Source organism: Ziziphus jujuba, chromosome 2 (genome assembly GCF_031755915.1).
Source record: "Ziziphus jujuba cultivar Dongzao chromosome 2, ASM3175591v1".
In the NCBI taxonomy this organism is placed as follows: domain Eukaryota; kingdom Viridiplantae; phylum Streptophyta; class Magnoliopsida; order Rosales; family Rhamnaceae; genus Ziziphus; species Ziziphus jujuba.
The window spans coordinates 23,564,590-23,574,217 of record NC_083380.1 but is presented as its reverse complement, the minus strand read 5'-3'; positions in this window follow the sequence as shown (position 1 = coordinate 23,574,217).

Sequence of the window (9,628 nt, the reverse complement as noted above, 5' to 3'; positions counted from 1 at the left end):
TTTTATCCTTGTGACCATGCACATTACTATCATTAGTGACATGATCATATCCTTTACTAACATATTTAAAAAGATACTTAATAGATCTTGACTGGTTGCACCACTCAACATTCATATGAGCACCATACTTCAAAAGTAAGTAACGGTTGTGCGAAACTACATATCTATTATCCAAGGCAATCCCATTCTTTTCACTTGTCCTTCCTTTGTCTCTCTTTCTATAAATTGGATACCCATCTTTATCAACTGTGGTGCAATCTACATACCTTTTGGAAAAATATTTTGTAGATCTTCCATCCAACACACATGCAGAATTTTTTCTTGAGCCGCCGCATGGCCCATGCATCATCAAGTTTTTAACTGTAGCATAGTATTCTGGATCATTTGCTTCATCGGGAATTTTAGCTGAAATGATCTTGTCAATATCTTCACCTATTGGATATTTATCGTTTTGATATAAAATAAAAAAAAAGAGCAGTATATGTGCATGTAGTAATCCATGTTTTTGGAACTCAACAATTATATTATTACAACAATGTATTTTTATATTAAAATTATGATATTCAACATATATCATCAATTATATACATATATATATATATATATATATTGTATTAAGATTATATTTATGTCAGTTAAATAATATTATTTAAAGGATGCAATTTATAAAAAATATTCATCAAATAAAAAAAAAATTACCTGCTTTGACTTTTCCAAATATCTTGTTTTATCTTAGATCTTTCACCAACTGATCTAGCTTGACTTTGAATATTCTACAAAATATATTTGGCCCGTCTTTAGGTTTTAAACCTCTACTTTCTACAAAACGAATAATCTCTGGCCATTTTGGATTACATGTAGTGTGATAAAAAGCTTAGGGTATCCAGCCCATTTACATATTGCCATTGCATCTTGGTAATTTTGGATCATGTGTTATGCCCCACCTGTAAAAGAAGAAGGCAATATAACACATTTTCCTTTCGAAGAATCATATGTTTCTCCTGTTAAAATTGCTTCTGCCCAACCTTTATACAACTCATACCTCAATTCTTTTTTATGGGTACATATATATGATAGATGCGATGATTCAACCATTGTATATGCATCAATTAAAAACTGCTGGAACAACCTTTTTGAGAATAAAATATTCGGGGACTCATTCTCTCTTTCTTGCAATCTATAGGCAAAGAATTCTCTCATGCTTAACCTTTTCCTTCTAGCAAACAATTTTGTGTCTAACTACTTTAGTAGAACATCCTCTCGATATCCATCTTAGCCATATGGAAAAAGCAAAGGGTATTGAAGTCCGAGATATGAAGTGTTTAATTCATTGATCCATTTTAACTCTCCAATTTGAGTTTCAACTATAATGTCTCTATCAGTCGGAAATGTTTCAAAGTCACCATCTACCAAAACTACAAGTTCTGTTGTAGTTGGTAAATTGTATATTCTTCTGTTTCCTTCTCTCCTTTCAATGAGTTTGAGCTTCAAATTTGAGGAGTCATGTTCGTGAATTGTATCCCTTACCATTCTAAATAACTTAACTTACATTATGCTCATCAAGCATCATCTTTAAGTCATGAACAATCTCAATGTGCAACTTGTTGACGTCCAAATTTTGGCTAATACATATATAAAAAATACAATCATTGTTAGCATAAGTAGTTAAATATACTAGTATGTAAAATAAAAATCTCAGAAACATTCATTATACAATTAAGCCAACTTTGGCAGTGAACCTTCTGGTGGCAATAAACTTCCAATCTTGTGGTAATTTTGACCATGTAACCTAAATACGGGAGGCCCTCTTCCATGATTTACATTTGAATCGATCTTTCCTCCCATGGATGTAAAAGAAAACATGTTGTTGTATGACCTAACATTTTCAAGAGAATGATTGCTTTTGTTGTTTGCACTATAAAGTAGATACTTAAGAACTTGGGAGGGTCTTGCATCATTGGAAGCTCACTTTCCCTTGCATACAACACAAAGAGAATTATGGTTTTGGTGAATTGTAGTTTTTTCCGACCCTTTCATCAAACCAAAATAATGCACCAAAAAATCACGTTTATTGCAAGGATCTCTGATATTCCAATAGTTTGATGAAATTCATAAAGGGTGAATACTATTAAAATTCACATATAAGCAATATAAGCAATTTTGGAATAAAAACAATTAAATCCAAAAAATATACCTCTATTTGAAAAGTCACCGCACTCCGCTTCATCCCCTAAAAAAGGTAAAACAATTAATAAATAATCAAATTATTATAACATGTTTGCTTATGACAATTGGAATTCTGTATAACAATCACCATACCATCATATTCACAATCATTACTTCTTGTGAGATTAGAATTGATCGGATTTTTATTATTTACAACATAGCAAACTAATGAAACTAAATAAAAAATCATATAGTTTTAAATTTAAAAAAAATTAAAATAGTTAACTAGCGTACTTTAAAAAGTTAGAATACACTAATAATATTCAATTGAATATTATGTTCTGGTAAATCTGCATCCATGACCATTTCTGAAACAACAATTATGGATTTAACTAAAAAGGTAAATTAATACTTAAATTAACAGTATTAATTTAAATAACTTCAATTGTTTTTAATAAAGCACCGTACCATTATTTAAGTTGTTTGTGTTTTCTGAAAAACCTTCAGAAGTATGTTTATCTGAAGAAGTATTCGAAATTGCATTAAAACCTTCAACAATAGATCCATTATTTATTATGTACATCTCAGAAGATAGTACATTTAATGGTGTATATGCTTTGTTGCATCTATCATACCCAAAACTCCCTTGAGAAAAGTTGGTATTATTGACAAATCTGCAATCTCTTACTTCTCTTTGCAAAATTGAACTTTTCTATTAGTAAATTTTTATCTTTTGAAACTTCTAGAATGTAAATTGATGTATAAAATTTTATAAAATGTAATTTAATTAAATAAATAGATAATCATACATATGTGACATCACTCAATGTGGTTTTTGAGCAACTTTGTGAATTGCTTAACAAATCTTGACTTTGACAAATAGCCTTTGTGTTTGGTGAAATGGAACCATCTAATGCTTTTGTTTGAGATGGTATATTTTCTATATATTGTCCAAATATATTTATTATGAGCATGTTACAAAGAGAAATTGCAAATCATTGTATACAACATGTATATTCTTTTTGTATTTGTATAACATAGGCTTCCTTTTAAAAAAAAAAAATTTACAAATTTATTTTTCCTCTTTATAAAAATATTACCATAAAATTTTTGAATATACTATAAACCTAAAACCACATTCTAGGCATTTCTTCTATTTTTCTACTAAATTGTATTCTCATTTTTGACTAATCATTTATGTTACATAATAAATTCTAATAAGAATTATTTATTATAATTAAAATAAAAAATGATAGCCTAAACAGAAAATTAGAAATAGATAAAAAACAAATCATAATATTAGCCACTCGCACATTTGGTAAATAACAAATTAGGTCGAAATTCTAGTTTTTAATTTTATGTGGCACAATAATAGATTATTGTCTTGTTTATTTACCAAATAAGATACATGTAAAAATTATCTTATCTGAATTTTTTGTGTATATCATCACCATATGCCATTAATATTTGTCCTTCATTTAAGACAAACATATGGGAAATTAGGAGTATAACAAAACTACCATTAAACACGAATGACTACTACATGCCTCCAATAATTCTCGAACTGATAACCCAAAAATTGTTACAAACTTTAGTGATTAAAGTGGGTTTTCTGTTTATATTTACGGATGAATAAAATTTATGGCTTTAATATAAAATATATTTGTAAAAATTTTGGAATATATTATAAACCTAAAGCCACGTCCCATGCATTTATTCTATTTTTTTACTAAATTATACTCACTTTTTCACTAAGTATTTATGTTACAGAGTAAATTCTAATAATAATTATAATAATGAACATTTAAATACAAAATAATAGTCTAAATAGAAAATTATAAAATAGATAATAAATAAATAAATATATATATATATATATATATATATATATATTTAACAATAGCTTCCAAGTATATAAAGATTGGATCAATAAATAAATAATGAAAAATAAACTAACCATCATATGTACAATGTGCTATTTGGTACTTTTGATATCTGATCTGTATTCTATTCATTCTTGCTTTTTTTTTAGATGATACATCGATAATCAATCTTTAATGCAAAATAAATTTTACTATTTTGACCAATGCAATTACTAATTTGACCTTAGAATAAGAATACAAAAGGGTATGAAATAATTAATTTACCTTTAACAATTATCAAAATATATACAAAAAACCAAATAATAGACCATGTATACAAAAACAAAAAGTACCAATTCTTTTTATATCTTTGTGTTAATCAACAATCCCAATAAAGAGAAAATTCCTTCTCTTGTTTTATTGTATAAGAACGAGATTTTATTTTTCACTGTTTCTTTTCATCATTTGCAACTTTTTTTTTTTTAACTACATTTTGCTTCAATGAATAAAAATACATAGATCTATTGCACTATATTTAGTATAGAATTATATAGAATTAAGTTTTTTTTTTTTTTCACTTCTCTATTTACTGAAACCCACAGCCAAAGCCAAAAATAAACATTTGGTAGACCAAATTAATTATTTAGAAAAATGTATTTTATATTCTAAATCTCATTATAATAATATTTTAAATAATATAATAACAATTGGTTATATATTATTACTAATAAATCAAACATTTATGTAACATTTTTAACAAATTTTTATTTGTTAAAAATAAAGGTATTCTAGTCATTGCGTTTCATTTTTTCTTATAAAACAATGATAATATTTATCATGCACTTATCAAACACTATTACTATTTTCATCATCATATTCTAATTATTGATTATTTTAATTACTATTATCATCCTCATATAGTGAATGGAAAGAAGAAGATGGGAGTGGCTCATGGAAATTAGGTGGAAATGCGAAAACAGTTATCTCGGAAACCTTTCGGCGGAAAAATGCAGAACTAATCAAAAAATTTCATCTATAAAATTTAAATTTAAATTCAAATGTATTTTTTTATTCATTGTGATAATTAATTTTTCTATATTAAATACTGATAATATAATATAATTATATTTATTATTATTATTATTTGCCCAATCAAAATTTTTTTACTTAATAAGATAATTTATTTATGGTTACATATATATTTTATGAAGATTAAATAAAGATATTAATTTTATTATTGAAATCTATATATTTTGATATTGAAATTTTATTTATTACATAACCGTATATGTATATGTATTAGTATATAGATTCTAATTATTAGTTACCGTATATAACATCTTTTTATTTTATAATAAAATAAATATAACATATTAACAAAAATATTAATATATAGATCATATATCATTTTTTAATTTTTTTATTCTAACTATCTCTTTTTTATTTTTTTAATCCCTTCAAGTAATTAATTACTCTGTATTAATGAAAAGCTAAATGTATTTGATTTATTTGGTAAATAAAATAAAATCAAATCAAATAATTTTTTTTTTGAATATAATTCTACTTTGCCATGTTTAACAATTATATTCTGAAAATGATATTTTAATTTTTTCACTAATAAAATAAAATTATATTACTTATGTAATTTTTTTGTGTCAAAATATGGCGAAATCTTTACTATTTTCCATATAATCACATTTGTGTATGTAAAAATATTTAAAATACATTATATATGGAAACACACTTATTATTTTACAAATATAATATTATATATTTGTCTTTTTTTTGAAAAATAAATTATATTTTTGTCTTTATTATACACTTTAGCATTTTTTTTCTAACTAAGGTTTCATTAATTGAACATGATATACAATATTATAATAATAAAACTTTATATTTTTGGGATACAAATAATTAAAAGTACATTACCATGTGGAAATTTTAATCTATTTTTTCTACCCATTGCATCTCGAAGAACTCTACCATCTATTGCAAAGCCTTCCCAACTAGGCAATACATATATGAATTGCATGTCCTGTGAGTAAACTCCTAACATATTTATAGCTGTCTCTCCTTTTCTGTTATGGTGTCTCAGGTTGATCTTCTAAATGCACCGTTAATCGAATATATGTTTCATCTAATGCCCATAAGCAATTCTAAAATTGAATAAAATAAAATAAATAAATAGTGTCTCTAGTTATAACTCTCTCTATATAATATGTAATAAAATATGAAAAATTACCTTAAACAATTTTAACCTTTCATCTATTGAATTCTTAAGAACCGACCCTGATTTCTTAAGTAACCCTACTTGTAGTTGTACTATAGCATTCAAAACAATGTTGAAATGTCTACTAATTATTTCATTTGAATGTCTAAATTGGTATTTTATGACTCGATTTTTTACATGACATGATAAAATATGTAAAAACATTACAACTTGTTCATCTACTAACATGTGTTTTGTGGCTTTTAAGCTTCATACTATTTGAAGCATGCCACACAATTTTATAAATGCAGGTCTATTCATCCTAAGTTGATTAGTGCAAGTTATATTACATTCATATATTAATCTATTAATATTTCTTCTCCTTGAATAAAAATCATTACGTATGTTATTCTCAAAGATTTTTTTTTCACTATAATGTTTAACCATAAAACAGAACAATTGATTAAAAAAAAAAAAATGGAGACTGTCTGTAACATTTCCAACCACACCATCAATACCGAAACCAACTTTTTTTTTTCTCATCAATTTCCTCACAGTCAAACTCAATCGGGCCATTTAATCAGCTGCAAGAATATTAAATATAAAACTAAATTTTATCGTAATAATTTTATAGTGTTCAAGCAATTTTCAGTATCCTTGATACATGGGACTCGATTGACCGTATCAATATACATTTCCTTTCCTTACTGCACACACAAATAAAAAACAAAATACCTAACATATCTCCTCCTCCCTCCTTAAAATAAAATTAAAAATGAATATTTTCTAAGTTGTTAATATTAGCATAAAAAAATTTCGTAAATGAAAACTATGCGATTCCAAATCAAAGAACCAAATATACATGCATTAGGATATATAAGATTTATATAGTGGTGACAAACTAAAAACCCACCAAAACATGTCATATTGCTAAAAGTTTCTTATTAGCAGATAATTATCTTCTCATCATCATCATCATCATCATCTTCTTCTTCTTCTTCTTCTTTTTCTTTTTTCCTTTTTTTTTTCCCCAATTTTTCTATACATTAGATACCTTAATTTTTGGTTCTTTGATCACAAAAGGCTATGAATAGATGGTATAGGGAAAGAGATTGACAATTTAAAATAAAAATCAAATATTTTATAATGTAAACTATGCAAGTCGCAAGTATTCACATGTTGTTAACATCTTGCAATAGAAAAAAGAAAAAATAGAAGAAGAAAAAAAAAATTAATGAGATCAGAAGAAAATATTACCTTTGAAGATTTGCCAGGAAGAACTTCTTCAACTTTGAGAAAGGAATACGAAAGTGATAGTTTTAGAGCAAATTGTGTTCTAGGTATAGTATTATAGGAATGAAATTTTGGAGCAAAAAGAGAAAAAAAAAATGGCGCAAAAAAAGACAAAAAAATAATACAAAGGGAAAAAATTATCAAAGCATGAAAAAAAATGTAAAATAGCCTGTTTTGTACTCTTTTATTTTAGAAAATATAAATTCTGAATTTTTTAAAAAATAATAGTAATTTTTTACTTTAAAAAATTAAAATTCTATAGAAATAGATAATTTAAATTTTAAAAATCTAACTAGGGGCCGGCATGGATTCGGTTTGTTCGGTTTTGGACCAAAATACAATCCAATCCATACTTTTCGGTTTACCTAATATGAAATTCAATCTAAACCATTAAAGTATTAAATCCAAACCAAACCAAACAAACCATTTATGATCGATGTGGTTAATCGGTTGGAAACTTACTACTCTATAAATATATAATACAAATTAAAAGTTTTCCAAATATAAAATATAAATAATAAATTATAGTTATCCAAACATAAAATATAATAAGAGAAATACAACATAGAATAAAATATAAGATTGCAATTTATAATATCTAGCAATACTCATCAATGTTAAAATAAAATAAAATAAAATAAAAATACTTTGTTGTAGCAGCAGATGCCGTGACCCATGAGTTTTGAAGCAGCAAACAAGTAGCAACTGGTACTGGGTTTTGAAGCAGAGAATGAGCAATGCCATGAGTTTTGAAGTTGCCGTGCATCCTGAAGTAGAGAAACAGATATTGTGAGTTTTGAAGCTTCCGTGAGTCTTGAAGATAAGAATGAACAGCAAGCAACTGATAGCTGGTGATGCCATGAGTTTTTAATTTGATGGCTGTGTATGTGATGGTTGAATCAAAGCTTGGTAGGTTATGGTGGTGGTGCCATGGCAAGGCATGTAAATATTTAGGGTTTCAATTTTATTTGGGAATTGGAGATAGGTTAACAAAAATATATATTAAAAATTAATATATAAAAATGAAAAAAAAAAAGAAAATATATAATTTTTAAATTATATAATATATGATTTGGGTTTGATTGAATTTATATTTCTAATCCAATAATCAATCCAATCCAAACAATTTATGATACTTTGAACTCAATTCAATCTAATTGATATAAAAATCCAATCTCAACAGCTAAAAATGTATTAAATTGGTTGATTTGAACGGATTGAATTGGATTTTACCCATTCTTAAATCTAACAAACAAATAAATATCAAAATTTTAAAAATTATTATCCATTTCCACCCTATATTCCATTAACTAAACGTATCCTAAGTCTCATATTTGAATTGCATCTAGAATTTACCCTTCCCAATTTTGTGAAAGAAACCGAAAGGCTTTCTGATATTAACTTCCACCCGGAGACACTAGAATTTAAGGCCAACGAAATCAGTGTGTGAGAAAGACTCACTATCGAGCACCTCGAATAAAACCCCCAATTCTAGTGGCACTATCTTTGAGGGAGGCCATGGATTTGGATCCAAAATGAAGAGAAGCTGAAACCCAAGTCTCTAATAGCAAGGTGAGGGCTCCATTCCCTCAAAAGAAGATGTTCTATGTTTACCGACCAGGGGCGCTTACTCCAAACTCAATTACGATCCTGAATCGATTTGAAGGAGAACAAAAAACACATTTGGTCCCAAATGCTCAACACACAACATTTTTAGTGAACCAAACACTTTTAATAGTCATCTAGAGCGAGTTTTTGGTAAAATTCTTCGAGTAAGGTTCGAAATATTTTTCGTCCTCGATTCATTCGCCGTTAGTTCTAGCTTCGGGAAACCAGTGCCTGCTTGGAAAGCTCCTCCACAGCAAGGAAACTAGCAAAGAGAACTGAAAAGAAGAAAGCGCCAACACCAGCACACGCTAAGGAGAGAGAAACGTAACACGAACTTAACATCCGGCTACACTTCAGAAGCCAGACCAAGACCCACAAATCTTGAACCCTTGTTGGCCAAACTCATTGGAGCCCCACGGTTTGCAAATATTCAGATAGCAGTTATTGCACATATATTTTTTTGGAGATAAGAGTTGACCATCATCTGCTT